The sequence below is a fragment of the Narcine bancroftii genome, chromosome 7 (genome assembly GCF_036971445.1).
Source record: "Narcine bancroftii isolate sNarBan1 chromosome 7, sNarBan1.hap1, whole genome shotgun sequence".
Lineage (NCBI taxonomy): Eukaryota > Metazoa > Chordata > Chondrichthyes > Torpediniformes > Narcinidae > Narcine > Narcine bancroftii.
Genome location: NC_091475.1, coordinates 4,576,622 through 4,600,117, shown reverse-complemented (window position 1 = coordinate 4,600,117; position 23,496 = coordinate 4,576,622). Strand labels below are relative to the sequence as shown.

The 23,496-nt window shown below is 40.5% G+C and overlaps 1 protein-coding gene across 12 annotated transcripts in view; it reads left to right on the top strand.

The window, feature by feature from the left end:
- LOC138738423 (HMG box transcription factor BBX) overlaps positions 1-23,496 on the top strand; it is a 285,557-nt gene that overhangs the window by 43,547 nt on the left and 218,514 nt on the right. For 10 of the 12 annotated variants that reach the window (XM_069888607.1, XM_069888615.1, XM_069888604.1 and 7 more), the window contains one exon: positions 2,398-2,452. The gene's annotated coding sequence lies outside the window, so the exon portion shown is untranslated. Of the gene's footprint in view, positions 1-398; positions 566-2,397; positions 2,453-23,496 lie in introns of those variants that run through there. The other 2 variants (XM_069888605.1, XM_069888608.1) reach the window with 1 other exon arrangement.

The window sequence follows — 23,496 nt, the reverse complement described above, 5'->3', positions numbered from 1 at the left end:
CAGCTGACGTGGACTTTTTACCCCCTCCATAAATCTTCGTCCGCGAAGCCAAGCCAAAGAAAAGACAGTTACAAAGAATCTTAATTATCTTTTAAAAGAAAATTTCCTTAATCTATTAAAGCATGTGAAACAGTCCTTAACACAATGGCTCCCCTGTCTATGTCTTTGGTAAGTCCTATTAATTCTATCATTTGGTGGCTCACCCACACTATAGGCGAACTGGCTCACGGAGTTGCAGGCAAGTCCGCAGCAGATCTGACTGTGAGAGCTCCGGGTGTAGGGCAAGCCCACAGCTTAGTGGCTGATGTCATAAAGGTCCCAAGCATCGCAAGCATCATCGGGCTCCGAGGGATTTAAGCACGTGCGAGAGTTCTATTAAAATCAGTTGGTTCAACTCACTTTCGACTCTGCATGGTTCTTTTGCTCGATGTGTGCCAAGTGCAGCTACAATCGAAATGAATATCTTTCCTAACATTTTTATATCTTTTTCAATCTATACCAATTTTCATTCCCAAATTGTTTTCTGATTCACTTGATTCGGTTATATCATTTTATATAAGGAAAGGTAAGTGCCCTCATCTAAATAAAGTCTATCTTCAAAAATCTAAAAGGAGCTGAGACATGGTGCTACTTAATTTCAGATTTTATTATTGGGTGGTCAATATACATAACCTTATGGTTTGATTACATTTTCATGACTGAGTGGATGATCCAGTATGGGTAGCAATGGAGTTGAATTTTGCTAAAAAAAATTCCATTTCAGCACTTCTTAGTTCCTCACTTACTTTCTCTTTAAATCAATCAATTGGCAATCCTATTGTCAGACAAACTCTGAGAGTGTGGTGCAGTTCCAAAAATATTTTGTACTCTGTCAGGTCCTATTCTATCCAATCATCTTTTCTAACCTCCTTTGCATGATTTTGCTTTCATGAATGACACAGATTGGGGATTGAACGTTTCAAAGATTTTTTGATTGAAAATAGTTTTGTGTCATTTGAACAGCTTTCTGAAAAGTTCAAGTTACCAATTACTTATTTTTTCAGATATTTGCAAATCAGACATTTTCTTCAATATCTGATACCTGATTTTCCTGGGGCACCTGATGCAAACATTGTTGATGTATTTTGTATTTTATCACTTTCTTGCAAAGGTTTCATATCCATTATCTATGATAAGTTGGTCAGTTTGAGACATGCCCCTCTAATTAAAATTAAAAATGCCTGGTGTTACAAGCCCAGAGGACCCCAAAACCCAGCAGCAATAGAGATTCACCAAGACAAATGGTTACTTGAACAAAAGATGTTTTTAATTATCTTTAAACACAAAAACAGAGTCACACTTTAACTTAAGTTAAACATTTTTGTTGCAATACCCAGTCACTAATAACTAACTCTTAATCAATAAATAGTGATGAAATCATTATCATAATTAATTCTTCAGTGTGGACGACTTCAATGTTGACTACTCCTGATAAGATTAGTTGCCTGCAAACTTTTGTGGTCACACTTTCTATAGACTCTGATATCTGAATCAAATGACAGTTTTGAGCAGGTGAATGAGTTATGAAATAGTCACATTCCTTTTGAGAACTGAACTGAGGAGCTTAGACTCACCTTCAGTATTTCATATCATCACCCAATAGCCACACCCAGCAGAAGTGATCACAGAAGGAGATAAAAAGAAATTAGTGGCTTCCCCACAAGTACAAGACTGAATCACAGAAATGTGGAATTTCTCGCATCCATCAAGTTTCAAATGAATTTTGGATTTTACCCTTGACAAGTGTAGAGTTTCAGTGCTCAATTTGTTAGAAAAAAGGAGAAATCAGGCACGTTTTTGATGTGATGGTACAAACAAGCTCACAATTGATAGGCTTGCTGCGAACAGATAAAAATCATATCCTTTGACAAGGTGAGTCATTGGTTTCTCAATGTCCCCTTGAGAAAGTTACATATAATTTAAGGAAAAAATGTGTTATGTTTTTACAAATTTTGCACCTGTATCGACAAAAAATAGAATTAAATTTTCAATTTTTTAGATTTCTAAACATTCTTCTTAGCTTTTAAAATCTGCGTGGAACCCCATTAACGATGGAATTGTTATGAATTTTAGACCTGGTGGGATTTAACAATTTCAGCAGTACATTTTCTCATTCTTATTTATTTTCTTTTTCTCTTTTTCTATCGTAACACTTAATTCTATACTTTCCTTTATCTTTTCTTGGGACTGTGTGGGGGGAGGGGTGTGATTTGATATTAAATACATTATTACATCTGTATTTGGAAATAATATTTGAATGAATGCATGGTTAAAAATTTTAAATAAAATATTGCAAAAAATGTTTTGGAGTTCAATTGATGCCTATAGAAATATATGCCAATGTGATTTGTCTTTCAGAGAAGATGGGAGAGCTGGAGTGGAAAATCAATAACCATGGAAACCTGGATGGTTGGTATGTATATAAAACAAAGGGATTATTGTCTTGTAGTCTAATACTGCCAATGGTGGACATAACGAATGACTTCTATTTGTTAAGATGGAGAAAAAAGAGTGAATTTTTGTAATTTTTAAAACAGAAATAGATTTACTATTAAGAGGGTTTCCCTTCCTAAGCACCAATGAGCTCAGGAATATGTTGTCAACTCTTGTCTCACTGCAAATTTTTGGTTGAGGTTGATATTACAGGTAGATAGCATGCTGGGTGATAAATGGGGTTGCTGGTATCTTGTTGAACTTTATTTTATTCACTTTCTAGAGTTAAAAAAGATAGTTCTCTGAATTTCCTTGTCAAAGAGTATGATTTTTATCTGTTCACAACAAGCCAATCAATTGTGAGCTTGTTTGTACCATCACATCATTACTTTTGTAAAATGTCTCTCATTGTTCTTCCTGGACAATTGCCCCACAGCTGATAGATATGGAGATTTGGCAATTATATGTCCAGAAACTGAATTTAGTTATAGCTGTTTTTATCGGATGTTTTAACATAACCATGTCCATTTCGGCTGGAAATCCTACCCGCGCAAAACCTGAAAAGGGCACTCCTAAACATGGTTATTTTAGTGCATCTGTGAGCAGAAATTGGACCAATTATGTGCATCCTATTTACTGTTTTTTTTAGAGCTGTCAGTAATGCAAAGTGCAAACCCACAGCCAGACATGAAATAAAGATTACTAGCTGGGATCTTAATGGATTAACAAGCATCTGCTTAAATTGCCGCACTTACTTAACACGTTATTGCTGGCTCTCGTGGGCTTCTTGTAATGTTTCAAAATTATATGCAGCAAAGATTTACTGCAGTATGAGGAATAATGAACGTCTTGAAGGCTCGGGGCTTAAATGTTGGTTACCCTCTATTTCCTACAGATGCTGCATGACCTGCTGAGTTTCTCCAGCACATTTGTACATTAAATACAATTCCAGTGTCTGCAGTCTTTCCTGTTTAAATTACCATCAAAAGTCCATTACAAACCCATTGACTCTCACAGCTACCTAAATTGTAGCTCGTCTCATCCTGTCGCTTGGAAGGATGCCATCCCTTTCTCACAATTCTTCCTTCTCCACCACATCTATTTCCAAGCTGAGGCCTTTTTGTTCAGGTGCCTGTCTGCATTTTGCTCAGGTCCAAATCATTGCAGGTTTCCTCCCCAGGATATCCAAAATGACCTCTTTCTTTAATAAATGTGTCATTAATGTATCTCCTCTATTTCTCATGCTTTTGCCTTAACTCACCTTCCCCCATGAAGAATAAAGACAGAGTCCCTCTGGTCCTTACTTTCCTTCCCAACAGCCTCTTCATCCAACACATTATCCTCCAACACTTCTACCAACTTCATCATGATGCCATTAGCAGCCCCATCTTCCCCTCTCCATTGCCATCACAGGGCTGTCTCTCAAAGATTCTCTAGTCCACTCTTCCTTTCCCACCCACCCTTCCATGCCTCTGGGCACTTCCTGCTGTAACCACGGAAAGTACAAAATGTATCTTAACATTTTCCCTCAGTTCCATCCAGGGCCACAACTTCTGGTGAGGCAGACTTTGCATGCACATTATTCCCCCATGAAGATTTTATTAATTTCAGTGAAATTATCCTTGCCCTTTTTAATTTCATATCTACTCAACCTAATCTCACATGACAAACTTGTCATCACAGAAATCAATCTGGTAAAGTTTCACTACTCTGTCGCAGGTATAGCCTTCTCTTTGTTGGGTGACCAGACCTGGACAGAGTCTTCCCAGTACTGTCTCAGCAGGATCATATATAATTGTAATGAGATATATTTACTTTTGTCCTTAAATGCTCTTGAAATGTAGGCAAACATACTATCTGCACCTCTAACCCCTAATTGCTTGCTGGTCATGAAGTTTAATCCTCCGTGATTCATGTGGTTGACATCTGGTCCCTTAGCCTAGGCAAGTATGTTACTGTCATTTCTACGTGCACTAATACTCGAGATGGCAGAGGTCGACAGCATCGAGTCCACGCTGCTGAAGATCCAGCTGCGCTGGGTAGGTCACGTCTCCAGAATGGAGGACCATCGCCTTCCCAAGATCGTGTTATATGGCGAGTTCTCCACTGGCCACCGTGACAGAGGTGCACCAAAGAAAAGGTACAAGGACTGCCTAAAGAAATCTCTTGGTGCCTGCCCCATTGACCACCGCCAGTGGGCTGATCTCGCCTCAAACCGTGCATCTTGGCGCCTCACAGTTTGGCGGGCAGCAACCTCCTTTGAAGAAGACCGCAGAGCCCACCTCACTGACAAAAGGCAAAGGAGGAAAAACCCAACACCCAACCCCAAACCACCAATTTTCCGCTGCAACCGTGTCTGCCTGTCCCGCATCGGACTTGTCAGCCACAAACGAGCCTGCAGCTGACGTGGTCATTTACCCCCTCCATAAATCTTCGTCCGCGAAGCCAAGCCAAAGAAGAATGAAGAAGAATATTGTTCAATAGCCTCTTGTGTGGTCCCTTATCAAAGGTCTTATAAACATCCAACTATATTACATCCACTAATTCACCCAAATCTGCTTCAAATAATTCCTATAGGTTCATCAAACATCATTTTCCTTTCATAAGTCCATGTGGCCTCTGCCCCGGCTATATTCTAAGAAACTTGAGATCACTTTTCTAATGATTGCTTTTTATTTCTCTTCATCTGATAGCCTCCAAGCTCAGAATAGAGTCTGTTTCCAGAGTTTGGAGTCTGAACATATAAACTATGTGAACTGCCCAAATGAGAGTGACTTAGGGTTCAAAACAGAACATTCTAGAAATGCTCAGCACATCAAACAGCACCTGCAGAAAGAGAAACCGTTAACACTTCGCTCTATGTTCCTAAGAGATTCACTGGGGAGATTAGAGTGGGAGAGGACATTGCTCTGGTTTCACTATCTTAATAATCATTGAGGAAGATTGTATATAATCTTTTCAGTACTTCAAGAAAGCTACTGTGAGTTATCCACATCTTGAAACAAACAGGAGTCCAGGTATTGCTTCTACATAGCAGACCACATGTTGCACTTTATCAAAGGCCTTCTAAATCTCCAAATCCCTAATTCACTTTAATCTACTTCACCAGCTATAATTTCAAATAATTCCTATAATTTAATAAAATCTAATTTTCCTTTCAGAAATCCATGTCTGGATTGTCTGCCCAGACAATGGATAATTTTGTCAACCCCATATGTATTTGTTAAGAGATTAAGCTCCTGAAATATGGAAAGTATTTCACATGTGGTCTCCCTGTGAACCTCATTGCCGGAGAGAAGTGTTGTATAATAAAGGATAGGTCAGTTGAGGACTCTTATTTACAAATGTTGAGTGACGCATTTTTTCCTTTATTTTCTTCTCTGCTCCACAGTTTTAAATTTGTAATCAAACAATTCACATGTGATTAAAGTGCACATTCCAGATTTTATTCATATTTTCTATACATTTTGATGTAAAAATGTCAGGACATTTTTTACATAGTTCCCCTATTTCATGGCACCATAATGTTTGGGACTTTTGGCTTCACGGGTATTTTTGAGGACTCGGGTATGTTTAATAGCTTCATCGGTGCAGGTATAAGAGAGCTAGCCTTGAATCTTAGCTTTTGATCACTTTTGGAGTCTGTGGTTGTCATTATTCAACATGAGGACCAGAGTTGTGTAAATGAAAGTCAAAGAAAACAAGAATAAAACAGTAAAGCTTAGAAAAACCAAAATCAACTGTTTGGAACATAAAGAAGAAAGAGTGTACTGGTGAGCTCAGTAATCACAAAGGGACTGGTAGGCCAGGGAAGACCTCCACTGCTGACAAAAGAATTCTTATTAAATGAAGAAAAATCCCCAATGCCTGTCCGTCAGATTAGAAACATTCTTCAGGAGGCAGGTAAGACTTCATGAATAGAAATACAAGAGGCTACAATGCAAGATGCAAACCACTCATTAGCCATAGAAACAGGATGGCCAGATTACAATTTGCCAAAAAGGATTTAAAAGAGCCTGCAAAATTCTGGAAAAAGGTCTTGTGGATAGATGAGAACCAAGATGAATCTGTATCAGAGTGATGGCAAGAGCAAAGTGTTGAGGTGCAATGGAACTGCCCAAGATCCAAAGCACACCATCTCATACATTTTTTATACGGACTGCAAATGCATTATGTTAATCTCTGGATCCCTTTTGGATATCATATTAGCATGGATGTAGGATACGTTGAAGAACATTTAAAAGGGAAGAGGAAAGAGCCTTTATCAAAGATATTCAGTAAGAACATGACTTATCTACTTTCCCACTCAATCCACATATCCCTGTTTTCCTGAGTGACCAGAAATCGACAATTTCAGTTTAGAATGCATTCTACAACCTTGTATCCATAGCCTCTTTAGCAGAAAATTCCAAAGAATTTAAACAACTTTTAAGTAAAGAAATTGATCATCACTTCAACATTTCTAAAATGTAGTTACTGATTTAATTTTGGAAACACAGCAGCCAAGCTGAGTATGGGAGCATTATCATTACTTTACTTGGCTGGCAGCCAGCAGCATGACATCTAGGAAATTAAATAAATCCGGAATAATACCTTGTCTCGGTATTGGTGACCATAAAATGACTAGTTCACTCATTGCTTTTAGTGCTGCCCTTACCCTGCCTGGCCCACAGGTAACTCTAGACCAGTGGTTTTCAAACTTTCTTATTTCCAGACACATACCACCTTAAGTAATCCCTATGCCATAGATGCTCTGTGATTTGTAAGGGATTACTTAAGGTGGTATGTGAGTGGGAAGAAAAGGTTGAGAACCACTGCTATAGACCCAATTGTTACTGAAATATTTTGCTTGAGAAAAATTGTCATTTGTCTATTTCCTTTGGAGTTATGAAACCATGCACATAATAAGTCATTAGGTATGATTAAAATCGTGCTTTTCGACCTTTTTCTTTCTACTCACAGACCACCTTAAGTAATCCATTACTAATCACAGAGCACCTATGGCATAAGGATTACTGTGACTGGAAAGAAAAAGTTTGAAAGCCACTGCTCTAAACCCACCAATGTGATTGTCTTCTAACTGCCTCCTTAATTGACAGGGAATTAAGAATAGACAAGCAAGAGCCAACATTTCCATCAATGACCACATCATGTAAATGAATAAATAAAAACAAAGTAATCTAGTCCACAAACTACAATATGACAATCAGACAATCTGTTTTAATAATTAAGAAATGAAATACTCAACAGGTCATGCAGCATCTGTGTGAGAGATAGAAACATAGTCATTTGATTTTAAATTTAGACATATACCATGGGAACAGGCCTTTCCAGTCCATGAGCCCTTGCTGCCAAAATTCCCCAATTAACCTCCAGCCCTCCTACATTTTGGTGGAATCCGGAGGAAACCCACACAGACATGGGGAGAATGTACAAACTGCTTACAGACAACACTGGATTTAAACCTGGGTCTCTGGCACTGTAGTAGCATTGTGCTAACTGCCTCACTAAACTGTACCATCCCTAACTGCTGTATTCATTTCAGATTGTCTGCTTGAATGACTTTGGTTGAGAAGTAAACATTGGCCTGCACTCCCCTTCACTTTAAGTTGCGCTACAGGATCTTTTGCTTCAGAGAGTAGAAGGACCTTTGTTTAATGGCTCATGTGAAGAAGAATAGCTCTGACTTGACCCCATTCCCTCAGTGCTACACCAACATGCTTAACTCTGAAATTGGACTTTAACTCACAACTTTTGGACTCAGAGATGAGTTTGTCTTGGTTGAGTCGCTAATTTTTATAAGTAACTGTTCCAGCTTACATGCAAAGCAACAGCCTGAAAATTACACTTAATGTGGAATTCAAATAATAAAAGGTTTACTTCAATCCTTGTGCCCAACATATGGCTTGATTGTTGTCAAGATGAGTTAAAATACCAGTTGGGCAGCCAAATGCTCTGGCAAAATTCAATGAGAAATACCATGTATTTGGAATTCAAACATGAGAAAGAAATGGCATTAAGTACTGTGGAACAACCAGGCAGAATCAATGGGAAGAACCTATTATTTAGGCCTTATGGACATGTGTTGAGATGGCACAACATTTTCTGTTTTCACCAGCTGCTGGAGGAACTCAGTGAGTCAGGGAGAATCCATGGGTAAAAATGGACAGCCAACATTTTAAGTCAGGACCAAATCTTGAAACACAATCAAGAGTCTTGACCGGAAACATTGACTGACCATTTCTACCCATGAATGCTGCCTGACTCACTATTGTGAATGGTGTGCAAATATCTGTGCATTTGATTGGGGATCCTGCCGACCCACTCTGAAAATAGCTGACGAAGGGGTTCACGCAATATCACGTCATTGATCACAGTAAGAGCACATTCAACTTCAGACTAAGCTCTGCTAAAATGGTTCTGGAGAATGCATTTGGTCATCTCAAAGGTCACTGGAGGTGCCTGTCCAAACGAATAGATATTAATACTGCCTTTGTATCAGATATAACTGTAGCCTGCTATATCTTGCGTAATATCAGTGAGCTTAACAAGGAGCACTTCCTAAAGTCTCTGATCTCCCTCCTCCAGAAAGTGTCCCTTACAGAGGTGCCACAGGCCGTGGTCCACAGGCCATACACAGGCTATAATTACACTCCTGTGTGGAAATGAGGCTATTGACTGAGTATAATCCTATTTAAGCCTATAAAACTTTATTGCTCGTCCTTGAACATAGTGCAACTGTTAAATCCGAACTTTAAAATAACTGTATAAGAACCATTGGAACTTTATGTACAACATCAATGGAAACATGGACAATAATTGTCAATAAAGGCAGTGCAAAACTTTCTTGAATAAAACTTTAATATCTTTAAAACATATATTTGGCAATTTTTCATTTATATTGACCTTTAATGGACTTCAACAAACTACAGAATTGTAAACTTTCTGACTTTGGTGAACAACGAAGGATGTAAACTGATCATTCAACATTCTCATCCTCCTCCTCTAGCAGATGAATGTAGGAGCCGAGATAATGGCCAATAATGGCTTGATCAGCTGAACCCTCAGTACCTACAAGTGATGAGGGTGTCCCACCCGAGGGGTTGATAAGGGTTGGGATGTAGGCTGGGTGCACCACTAGAGACAGAAGATGGCCACAGAAAGGGGAAGGTTGAGTAGGTTGGCAAGAGGGAGCAGAATGGAATGAGGGGGCTGACGGTGGTGCACAGCAGGAGGGGTATCGAAAGAAGCACGTGGCATCATGGTTGCAGAGATTGGTTGGAATGATGGAGAGGCTGATGGGAAGGGGGAAGCAGGAAGCCTGCCAAGAGTGGAAAGAGACTGAATGGTGGAGAGGCAAGATTGGACTCGCCCAATCACTTCGCTTACACAACTCTGGTCCTCATGTTGAATAATGACAACCACAGACTCCAAAAGTGATCAAAAGCTAAGATTCAAGGCTAGCTCTCTTATACCTGCACTGATGAAGCTATTAAACATACCCGAGTCTGCTTATAACTGCTGTTTGTACCTGCATCTCCTGTCGAATCTCCGTTATAAACCTGCCAATCCTTCATTTTCAGTCTGACATGCCTGTTGCAGTGCCATCCATTGCTTCTGCATCAGCCTTTGCCACATCTCAGTCTGCCTCTCCCTTCTGTCTCGTTCTCTTTCATGGTCCATCTGGTCTATTTTAGCTAAGAGCACACACATATCATTTGCCACCTCCTGCTGCTTCTGGGCTTCTTACATCTTAGCCTCCTTCTCGCACCTAGATATCAGTGAGACAAGTATGTGAATTAAATGCCACACCCTCACCTTTAATTCAAACAAGAATTTTCTTTGAACAGATTAATTATGGGGGGTCTTACCAGCTCCCAGAACAGCAGGAGGTGTTATCCCTTTATTATCACCAGTTGATGTTGGGGCAGTAGCCATCTGCTGATCAGCCAAGGTGGTGACAGGAGATGAGGCAGTGGTAGAGGTTGAGGTACTGGGGGAGGGGAGGGCACCAGGAGAAGATGAGGGACATGGGGGGTTAATGAGTCTGTTGGAGATGAGGCATAAGGGGCATCCTGTTCCTGCACCTCACCCTCCTCCTCCTCTGCCTCAGGTTGCAAACTGGATTGAGGAGATCACACATCAGCACCCCCCCCCCCTCAAAGCCTGAAGGTTGCCCACAGGGACAAATGGTGTCACCTGCCTGCTTGAACCTCAAATGTCATAAGCAAGATTAAAATGAGGCCAGTCCCAGCGGTCTGTGCCCCTCCTCCCATTATGGCCCATGACCTGGCACAGCCTCCTCTTGAGTGTTTTTAATTTGTTGATAACCTGTCTCTGGTCCCCTTTATACCCCAGTTCCCTCAGCTTTGTGGTAATTCCCTCATAAAATTGGCATCCTTAATTGTGCCCATTAACTCATACCCTGATGCCTCCTCCAACCTCACTGTTAGAAGTTGCTGCACTTCCCTATCACCCCAGTATTAATTCTATTCTATTTATTTATTTATTTTCACTGAATTGAACTTCTTTAAAGTCAACCCAAATAAACTCTGATCTTGTGAATCACAGCACTTAAAAAAGCCCAGCCAATGTGCCTGCTAACTTCAGAGGAGAGATGGAGGAGGAGATCTGGATTACCTTCATTCCAGCAGCCTTCCACCCAGACCCTGACGGGATCATGCAAACAATGATGTCACTTCAATCCCACAATGCAATTGCCCATTTCACATTTGCCTGGTCACAACGCCAGCATCGGCAGATGCCAGGGATTGTACTAGGGGGGGTCGATTATATCATCTGATGCCGTCGTTGAGCTGATTTTGCTTTCCCACTTGCCACTTTAAAGGCCGAGTGGCCATTAATTCCTGGGATCACTTGCAAGTGTGAAAGGGGCTTAAGACTGATCTAGTTTCTCAATAAATTCAGTACTGTGTAATTTGATGATCCTTAGAGAAACAGGGAAATGCAGTCTAAATTTACGTGCACTCCCTTTGAATAGCAAAGGGCAATAACTCAGTTCCTTGGGTCTCTGTCAAAATTTGCCAAGATAATAACTTGATTCTTGATTGTACATTCTTAGTGGCAATCCCAATTTGTAAAATTTTCTAAATGCCTCAAAGCATAAAAGTGGAACTGAAGAGCGGCAAAGACTTCAACGGGAGGTGAGGGCAGCAGAAAAGATAATTGGATGTCCCCTACCCTCCCTGAAGGATCTCAACACCTCTCGTTGCCTCAGTAGAGCACAAGCAATAATAAAGGATCCCACCCACTCTGCCCTGCATCTGTTTGACCTACTACCCTCTGGCAGACGCTACAGGTCAATCAAGACAAGAACAAACAGACTCAGAAACAGCTTTTTCCCCCAGGCTGTCACTACACTGAACACACATATCCACAAATTCCCCTCTCTGTCCTCCACACCTATTATACATACAGCCGACACACCCCCTCCATTCACATAAAGGACATATACGGCACTGTAAATTACATTTTTTATTTAACTTCTGTGGTGCTGCCTGTGGTGGCGTCGCTGCATTGGTAACCTTGTACTGCTGTCATAAATCTTGTACAATGACAATAAAAAGCTATTTGATTTGATTTGATTTGAACCAGACTGGAAATTTGCTGTAGCTACAATTCAACCTACTTACCTGAATAAGAATTTGTATTTTACTCTTTAAAAAAAAATGCAAATATTCCTTTTAATGCTCAAGATACAAATTCATTATTATTACATTAGTGTCTTTTCTTTCAAATAATAGCTTCCTTCGTTTCCCACAAATGTTATGAGCATTAGCTGACTGATTGTTATCAGACTAATTGCTGATAAATCTCTAATAGCTTCTTTGTAAATCCAGTTAGCCTCAGAGGTACTACAAGGGGCTAATGGACATTAGCTAAATGTACTGTATGATGCTGACGTGTGCTCTATGCTCCAGGAAAGTCCCAGGTTTATGTAGTGTTGCTAATGTCAGACAGAGATGTGGTGAGAGCAGCCAAGCCTCAGCATTCTTTGGAGAGAGGGTGAAATTGACTAAACATCCCCACCTCTCATGATGATCCAGTGACTTCACCTTTTTGAGTATGTGTGCATGTGTGGTTGGTATTTGAATAGAGTAAATTTTCTATGCGAATCCTTTTATTGTTAAAAGCTAAAAAAAACAAAGATGGGCACTGTGTGGTTTAGAATGAGGTTACTTGACCTATCATAACCATTTCTGTTAGAGATATTCAATTTATCCCACTCCTTTACTTCATTACTGTCATTTTTTCCCCCATTCAAGATACATCCAATTTTTTTCCCCATCAAGATTCATCCAATTTTCTCTTAAGTGCTACTATTGAATTTCCTTCCAACATTATATCAGCTAATGCATTGAAGAGCACAGTGTTGGCAGGTAAAAGAAAAAAATTCTATGCTTCCTCATCTTTTGTCAATCAAGAACATTTGACCTCTGTTTGTTGAACTATTTGCCATTATAAAATGCCTCCTTATTTGCTTTGGTTAAAAAAAAACTATTCATGATTTTGGAGATGTCTGATTTACCTTTTAAAGACATCAACCCAGCTTCTCCAAATAAAAAAGTATTACTAATAGCAATCAGATTTTTATAACCCGGAGAATCACCTACTCTATAATGTAGCAAATAGAAGTCAACACAAATATTTTAAACATCCTTACACAAACATTGTACAGAGTAATATTAAGCCATGTGTAGAACTGTAACATCAACGTATCCAGTGGTTAGAAACTTTTAAAATTATTTATTCGAGCATGAAGACAGAAGCTTGACTTTTTCCAATGATTTTTTTATTGTTGGTGATTTGTGGTTGGCTATGTGATATTAATGAGCATTGACTGTTTATATTTTCAATCAAGAAAATAGACCTGTGTACCCAAAGAAAATCACTTTAAAACATAATGATCATAAATAGTCATGAGGCCCAGAAGAAGAAATTGATTTGTTATTGAAACCTAATCATCAGACAGGACTTTGTATGTCCATGCAGTTTCCTGCAGTTAAATGTGTATAGATGTGTGGGTTCAAATCAATCTCTAAACCATGAACATTTCCCAGAATTTAAATTTCCTGGCATTTTTCCAGGCCTAGAAAACTCTAGATCAAGTCATGCCAAGATTATTGCCATCTGATTGCATGAGTACAATCTGATGAAAAATCATTCTCCAGTCTTCGGAGCAAAACACACAACCAGGCTTAACGCACAATACATATTGTGGACTATTATTCAAATGTACAAATAAATAAATAAATATTTTGTGAATAGGAGTGACTTGGAAAGTTAATATTTGTCTCCAATTGCATACAGTTAATCATACAAAGCAGTGCACACCTCAGCGAACTTCTTCCCACGAGCAGCAGAAATGTTGCCTGGACGGCTTTCTGTACCTCAGACCAGTGGGAACAGACCCTCATTCCCCATCTTCACCAGACCTCTTGAACTTTTAAAAAATATATATAAGTTTAACCATTTCTCCATTACTTAAGTTTCAGTTTCTCTCTTGCAGGTGGAAAACACTTCCCATTTAAGAAAAGCCTTGAGTATGATCAGAGAAGCCCAGTTTCTGGCAAGCAATAAGCTATGTTATCCAGGGTGAATGCACCCTGACGATGAATTACTAACCATCCATATGATTATTGAACAGTTGAAAGTTATATGCTTGCGCAAGAATTTCCAATGATCTTCTGGAGAAGTGAATACATTTTCTTTCATATTTTCACAACAGATGACATTTAGCTTTGAAGAAGAAATCAAGAGAAATTTGCATCCTTCTGTGAAACACTAACTCTGTTCTTCTCCATAGCTGGTGTCTAACTTGCTAAGTCATTCTGGCATATGCTGTTTTTACTGTACATTTCCAGCATTTGGAGATTTTTAAAATCTTCCACCTCGGAAACCGTGTCTGGATTCTTACTTAGCCTGGTCACCCAAAGCACCCCAGCACTCAGCTATTTGTTGTCCTAATTCTGCTTTGCTCCATTCATTTTCTTCCTGGATAATTTTAACTTGGTCCTTTTAAATCTACAATGTTGCATGTTGTTCTGTAGAGACAATGTCAGCTGTAGTCCAAAAAGGCAAAGCCACTCGCTTTGAAAGTTGATCTAGTATTGTACCAGAGTCCCTAGCAAAAGTGACTGATAAAAGAAACGAGAGTGCATAAGAAAATTCATGAAGAGTTGCAGGAGTAGGTCATTCAATCTTCTCACTATTCTACAAGAATGTCTGTTTATTCTTTCTCAACGGCACTTTCTTGCCATATCCCTACACCTCTTGATTATTTTAATGTTCATTAATGTGATTATTAAATGTTCTTCTTTTTGGCTTGGCTTTGCGGACGAAGATTTCTTTTTTTCTTTGGCTTGGCTTCGCGGACGAAGATTTATGGAGGGGGTAAATGTCCACGTCAGCTGCAGGCTCGTTTGTGGCTGACAAGTCCGATGCGGGACAGGCAGACACGGTTGCAGCGGTTGCAGGGGAAAATTTGTTGGTTGGGGTTGGGTGTTGGGTTTTCCCTCCTTTGTCTTTTGTCAGTGAGGTGGGCTATTCTGGCAAAAATTTTGCCACTCTGAGTGAAGACATTTATCCTCCTTTCATTCCATAATAACATAAGAAGACAGCCCCTTACCCGGACAGTGAATGGACACAGAGCAGCCTATACTATGTGTACTGAATGGACACAGAAGACAGCCCCTTACATAACATAACAATTACAGCACGGAAACAGGCCATTAGGCCCTTCTAGTCCGCACCGAACCAAACACCCCTCTCTAGTCCCACCTCCCTGCACAATGCCCTCAGCTTTGATTTCAATTCTGTGTTTCCTTGTTCAAGTCTTCTCACTGAGGAGAAATGTCCTCTCCTCAATTACCCTGTCAAACCACTAAGTTTTCTTTTTATGTTTCATTGCAGTCCCTTCTCATTTTCCCAAACATTAGAGAACAAAAGGCTATCTTGCATATCTCTCCTCCAATTACAGAATTGTCATCGCAGAAACACACTGGTAAATCTTCATTACATTCCCTCTTCACAAGTATATTCTACTTGAAGAAGGGTGACCTACACTGTATATAATATTCCAATTATTTGAAGCACCTCATAATTAGTTACGTGGCAACCTCTGTGTATAAATTATCATCTGGCCAATTAAACATAACATATGACTTGGAGAACTGCTGTTTAATTGTCCAATAAATTCTCTTTTCTGTCGATGCTGTCAAATCCACGCTGCTGAAGATCCAACTGCGCTGGGTAGGTCACGTCTCCAGAATGGAGGACCATCGCCTTCCCAAGATCGTGTTATATGGCGAGCTCTCCACTGGCCACCGAGACAGAGGTGCACCAAAGAAGAGGTACAAGGACTGCCTAAAGAAATCTCTTGGTGCCTGCCACATTGACCACCGCCAGTGGGCTGATCTCGCCTCAAACCGTGCATCTTGGCGCCTCACCGTTCGGCGGGCAGCAACCTCCTTTGAAGAAGACCGCAGAGCCCACCTCACTGACAAAAGACAAAGGAGGAAAAGCCCAACACCCAACCCCAACCCACCAATTTTCCCCTGCAACCGCTGCAACTGTGTCTGCCTGTCCCGCATTGGACTTGTCAGCCAAAAACGAGCCTGCTCCATAAATCTTCGTCCGCGAAGCCAAGCCAAAGAAGAAAAGAAGAAGAAGAAAAAAAAAGAAATTCTCTTTTCACCAATAATCCAATTTTAGCTGGAGTAAAGATTAGGCAAGAAATTTAATGATAATGACTCTCTTAAGTATTTTAGAAAATAGCTTTGCAACTGATGGATGATTTCATTATGAAAATTGATAGAGTTAAATTAATTCTTACAAACTGAAAATATTAAGTGAATGTACATTCTATTGTACATTGTTTGCAACCTCTTCACACTTAGTGTTGATACTTCAGATCTGTTTATGCATCATATAATTCATATATTAAAAATAAATCTCAGGCTTGCAACTTATTAAAAATCAATTTTCAATCAACTAATTTTTTAAAAGTAGTGGCTTACACTCTGGTGGATTTGTGGATTATCAACATTCATTTGCATGGTTAGACTGACAAACTATTCACTTGGGGGATATCAGCTTAGGCTAAACATTCCCACACCACCTCCAATGTATACACTTTATATAGCAGATCATTAAGTAGCAATTAAGTGTGGAATGTTTTGCTTCCTCATTAGCCCATTTCAGAGCCCAAGTCAACATGCCAGCTAAGATCAATTAACTCATAATGATACTGACAGTGACGTGGAAACATTTTCGAGTCCACATTTCTAAATGTGAGTTGACCATGATTATCTCATTAAATCATGTCAGTACCTCTCATGCAATGATACAAAACTCTATCTGCCCCATAGGCTGATACTTGGTGAAATGTATCCTGTACCATTTCAGGGCATGATGGAAATCTTGGGAAGACTGACACATCTTAAAATATCTCACTGACCAAATTTTTGTTTGTATGCCCAAGCAAACTTCAATCGATAATGCATCTGGAAAGTGCTCAGGGACGGCTTTCAATGTTCAATCTCTGTGAAAAAGGAATCTGTTACTGTCCCTCACCAACCCTGGATCTGTTACTCTCCTCTGACTATGTATGAGGGCAAAAGGGAAAATGATGATAAATTTAAAGTGAATCAGAGGATCGCACTGAGAGAATTTACTGGCTTTGTAATAGCAGGTCTGAGAGGTCTGGCAGGCAAGGGTACAATGTCTTCAGATTCAATGCAAATGGTGTAAGATGGATTTTAATACCGTGCCAACGCAAGCAAGACTGTAGATTTTTGCATCTTACAAAATCTCTACTCTCTAATTAAAGTGAGGGAGAGGGAGTACATTTCAAGTCTCTAATAAATACATTTTTATAACAGTGTGACCAAATATTCTGCAATATCGTTCCCTGTATACATTGTAACTAGTCTAAGTAGATTCACTTTGAATGTATAGGACACTGGATGTACAGCATCTTGTCTATATCACATAGATGGGGAATTCATACATTTGCCAGCCATGAAAATACCATCACATCCTGCACTTGCTGATAGGTTAGGGCTACAGTGATACAGAAGCAAATCCTTCTGGAGTCCATGTCTGAAATAAAAGCAGAAGGAGGAAGGAAATGCTCTTCAGGTCAAGTAACATGTGATGAGAGAAGAAACATTAAAGGTTCAAGAGTTATTTCATATTGGTTATAGTGAAATAAAAACGCAATGCTGGAGAAACTCAGTAGGTCAAACAGTGTTCTTTATACAGCAAAGATAAAGATACATAAACGTTGGTTCTGTATCTTTATCTTTGCAATTTAAAGGACACTATTTGACCTGCCAAGTTTCTTTAGCATTGGGTTTTTACTTCAACCATGGTGTCTCCAGACTTCTGTTTTATTTCTTGGTAACACTGAACTATTATGTTCTATGACATGCACTGTAAGTGCCATCTACAGGATGAATGGCAGAAATACACTTCATTTAATTTTGCAAGCTTCACTTGAAAAGACAGAGATTGGACAAGGTTCCAGCCCCATTAACTGAGGAACATTCTACCTTCTCAGTTCAGAAATATTGCTGCAGAATCCAATTGAAATTGAATGTTACATGGATATTGTCTGATATTGGAAACACCACAATGAGTGAGATATGACAGTCGGGAAATAGCCAGATCAATTCACTTGGTCCATCTCAGGCAATACTTTCTCCTTTCTTGATCTCTCCTTCCCAACAGAATGAACACACGGTTTGATGAGAAGAACAGGATGATGCCAAAGAAAGCTCCGTCTGCCTAATGAACTGGCTCCATACAGAGCTGTGGCTGAGGTTAGGAGAAGCCTATCCACGGCGATCCTGCACAAGCCGACGGGACCAGACAATAGACTTGAAGGACTGCACAGACCAATTGACAGAGGTCTTCACTGACATCTTCAACATCTCACTGCAGTGATCATCATTCCAGCAGGGTTCAAGGCAGTCACCTTCATCCCAGTACCCATGCGGGCGACAATAACGGACCTCAATGACTACCGTCCTGAGGCACTGATCTCCACCATTTGGAAATGCTTCAAACGTCTGGTGATGGAATGTATCATAGTACACTTCTCAGAGACACTGGATCAACTTCAATTTATCTATAGAAGAAACCATTCCACCGTCGGTGCTATAGCCTTGTAGCTTCACTCCGTCCTGACCCACCTGGAGAAACACGACTCATATGCCAGGCTGCTGTTCATTGACTTCAGCGCATTTAATACAATCATTCCTCAAAGGCTGACGGGGAAACTTTCTTTGCTCGGACTTAACACCCCTCTCTGTAATTGGATCCTGGACTTCCTAACGGAAAGACCACAATCTATCTGGGTTGGTAGGAGAATATAGAGCACTGTCACACTGAGCAGTGGCTCACCTCAGGGCTTTGCGCTCAGCCCACTCCTGCTCACGCTGACTCACTACTGCATCGGCAGATCCAGCTCCAATAGTGTCATCAAATTTGCAGATAACACAACTGTAGTTGGCCTTATCAGCAACAACGATGTGTCGCACTCAGAGAAGGGGTGGAAAATCTCATGGAATGGTGCAAGAGTAACAATCTGAGTCTTAATGTGGACAAGATGAAGGAGATGATCGTGGACTTCTGGAGGACCAGGAATGACCACCCTCCACTACACATCAACAACTCTGTAGTAGAGAGAGTGGAGAGCATCAAGTTCCTTTAATTAGTTCAATTAACTAGTGACCTATTGTGGATACTCAACATCTCCTCATTTGTCAAGAAGGTGCAACAGTGACTACACTTCCTGAAGAAGACTGAAGCAGCAAGACTACCACCCACCATTATATCAACCTTCTACAGGAGCTCTATTGAGACCGTCCTGCCCAGCTGCATCACAGTGTGGTACAGTTGCTGCAGAGAAATGGATTGGTGGTCAATCCACAGGACCATAAGAGTGGCAGAGAGGATCACTGGAGTCTCCCTCCCCCCTACATCAACGTGATCTACCGGGATCATTGTCTGAAGATGGCGCGCAAAAGCATTGAGGATCCCTGCCACCCTGCACACAGCATCTTTCAGCTACTCCTGTTGGGGAAGAGATCCAGGAGGATCAGAGCCAGCACCACCAGGCTGAGGATCAGCTTCTTCCCACAGGTAGTGAGAACGCTGAACAACAAAAAGAACTGCTCACACTGACCATCCGAGATTCTCATTTGTACAAAGCAATATTTATTTATTTTTATAGATGAAATACTTGTCCTGTATACTTATTATTTATTGTATGTCTGTTATGTCTAGTTGTGTGTCTGCATGTTTTTCACTGAGGACCAGAGAATGCAGTTTCGTCAGTTTGGACTTGCACAATCAGATGAGAATAAACTTGACTTGACTCCATCTCAGGAGATGAGCTTTCTAGACACTTTTTTACAAACCTACCAACTCCCACAACTAATTTGACTACTCCCCATTCTCCCTCTCTTCCCCATCCATCTGTCTTATTTCCTCCAGGTCTCCATCCGCTTCCCTTTCCATTCACAGAGCCTTCCATGCTCTCCTTGTTTGCTGGTGTGCCCTCCCTCCCTTTTCTGTTCTTTGGAATAATTAATAGCCAGAAAAATGAATGCTTGCAAATTGTCACAAGTGCTGGAGGTCAGAGTAAATCACTTTAGTTTATGATCATTCATTTCTCTTCATGCCAATGTGTTTCACTGTGCAAATGAAAAAAGATGTGCCATTGATAATAATTTAGTGAAAGTAATCCTTTTAAGCCCAAACAAAATCATACCCGGTAATTCATTATCCCTTACCATAGCATCCTCACCATCTGTCATTTCAAGTTTGCCTAAAAGCACTTGTAAATTCACAAATCTGATAACTTTTATTTCCTCTAAACTTTCTGAAATCATAGAAAAGCCCAGAACGATGAAAAGGAAAGAAGGTACAGAGGTCAAGCCTCTCCTATCACTCGGAGCTGATCAGTGACCTAACTATATTTCTGCTGACCTTGCATCTCATATGTTTGGTTCATAAAATCCCACGGGCTCGGATTTAAAATGATAGTTGCCCCAGAATTCCAAATTTCAATCATCCATCTGCCAATGTAGGATTATTTTCCTAATTTTACAACTAAGAGCCTAATTTACACCACTATGTGCCCTTGCCTTCCACAGGAAACAAATTAAGTGGATTCATTTACCCACAATGGTGTAACGATGTAAAATGACTTTCAGAGTCAAATTAATCTTTAAAGTGGATGGGTGGCAATGAGAACATGTGCAATTGTATCATTCTAGTTTTCAAAACAATCACATGGAATAACAATGCTTTGAATTGCGCTTTAGGTGAAATAATGTTTCCTTTCAAACTTTTGAGGTGTGAAAACAAACCTGTGTTTTACTTTCTTTGCTCTTCATTCTTGAAAGACCTTTATATATTTACTTCAAAAGGCATTAAGTGTTGTGTTACCATCCATTAGCTTGCTATCCTGATCAGCTGGTGTGGTTTTTGTCAATGTTATGTTGGCATACCCACACTCCTGTTCGGCTCCGAATCATGGGTCCTCTACCGGCATCACCTACGGCTCCTAGAACGCTTCCACCAGCGTTGTCTCCGCTCCATCCTCAACATTCATTGGAGCGCTTTCATCCCTAACGTCGAAGTACTCGAGATGGCAGAGGTCAACAGCATCGAGTCCACGCTGCTGAAGATCCAGCTGCGCTGGGTGGGTCACATCTCCAGAATGGAGGACCATCGCCTTCCCAAGATCGTGTTATATGGCGAGCTCTCCACTGGCCACTGTGACAGAGGTGCACCAAAGAAAAGGTACAAGGACTGCCTAAAGAAATCTCTTGGTGCCTGCCACATTGACCACCGCCAGTGGGCTGATCTCGCCTCAAACCGTGCATCTTGGCACCTCACAGTTTGGCGGGCAGCAACCTCCTTTGAAGAAGACCGCAGAGCCCACCTCACTGACAAAAGGCAAAGGAGGAAAAACCCAACAACCAACCCCAACCCACCAATTTTCCCCTGCAACCGCTGCAACCGTGTCTGCCTGTCCCGCATCAGACTTGTCAGCCACAAACGAGCCTGCAGCTGACGTGGACATTTACCCCCTCCATAAATCTTCGTCCGCGAAGCCAAGCCAAAGAAAAAAAAATGTTGGCATAGCTTCCAGCTGTTACTCATTACATAAGCTTTCAAGAGCCAACACAATTCCAGTGTGTTTTGCTGCTTCTCACACTTTCTGCATAGTTGATGCATAAAAAGGTGGAAGACTTGCACAGAGCTCTTTCAATCTTAGGTCCTATCATCGCATGCATTTACCATATGTATTTAAATATTCTATGAGTATTGAGGTCAGTTATGACTGACTGAGTTTAGGCCTCAGTTAAATTTGACATTTATTTAGTATTTATTGTCTTCTCATCCCTTCTTTTCATTAACACAAATTAAAGAGCAATTTCAAATGTCAAAGAATGGGATTTAAAAATATGGGTGATGTTCTAAATAAAAAATAATCAATTTACAATTTCTGCCTTCTATCTTCACAAATCAATCATCCAATTTTCAGTCACTGGACAAATAAAAGCAGAGGGACAAAAGTAGGCCACTCAGTCCCTGGAGCCACTTCTACCTTCATCTAACTCCTGGCTGATGTGTATCATTTCTCCATTTATTAGCCTTTGTTATATGTTCCTTGATATATTTAGTCTCTGACAATATCAGTTGTGAATTAAATTGACCCATGCTCTCAGTGTGAAGAGCCTTGCTGTAGTTCATGCATATGTTAGCTACAGGACCAGTGTTCAAAGCTGCAATATTGATCTAGAGTCATGAGTTTGAAGCTCATTGTAGCCATGGGTCAACTTAACATTGTTTAATCAAGTAAAAAAGAAAAATCAGTTTCAGGAATGGCAAACATGAAATCTTGAAAATGGTTCATTGGTTTACGAGTTTTGTTCAGGGAAGGAATGTTCCCAGGGCTGGGTACCCTCTGTAAGGGTCTGGCAGGTAACTGGATATCCTATCTAATGGCCTGACAGGACACTGGATGCACTATGTAATGGCCTGGCATCTCAAGAGGAATCGAATACAAGAGCAGGGATGTTGAGGCTTTATGAGGCACTGGTGAGTCCTCACTTGAAGTATTGTGAGCAGTTTTGGGCTCCTGAATTAAGAAAAGATGTGCTGATGTTGGAGAGAGAAGGAGATTCGCTAGGATGATTCCAGGATTGAAAAGGTCACCATATGAGGAGCATTTGACAGCTCTTGGTCTACATTCATTGGAATTTAGGAGAATGAGGTGGAACCTCATTGAAACATTTTGAATGTTGAAAGCCATGGGCAGAGTTGATGAAGAAAGGTTGTTTCCCATGGTGGGAGAATCAAGGACCAAGAGGGCACAACTTCAGGAATGATGGGAATTTCTTTAGCCAGAGGGTGGTAAATCTCTGGAATGTGTGACCACAGGCAGTTATGGAGGTCAAGACATTAAATGTATTTAAGACAGAGTTTGATAGGTTCTTGATTAGCAGAGCATCAAAGAGGAGGCCAGGCAATGGGGCTGAGTGGAAAAATGGATCAGCTCATGATATAATGGTGTGGCAGACTCAATAGGCTAATGAAGAAATCTTGTCTTTGACAGCAACACCCACATCCTACGTATGAATAAAAACATCCATACATCACAAAAAGGTTTATTGTAAAAAATTTCCTCAAATCCTTCCATATACTGAGAACCACATCCCAAAGCAAATTACATGAACTTTTGCCAATTTTCCTGCAGCAAACATTCCCATGCTGACCTCTCTGTTCATGGTGTCATGCACTGTGAGACTGAGACCTCCCGCAATTTGGAGGAACAACACCCTCCAACCAGATGGGATTTATATTGACCTCCGGTTTCCATTAGCCTCCAACAACACCCCCCCCCCCCCCGCGTCCCCATCCCTCCCTTTCCTGATTCCTGTCTCATTTCCTCTACCTCTTTTTCTCACTCTCTCTTTCCCT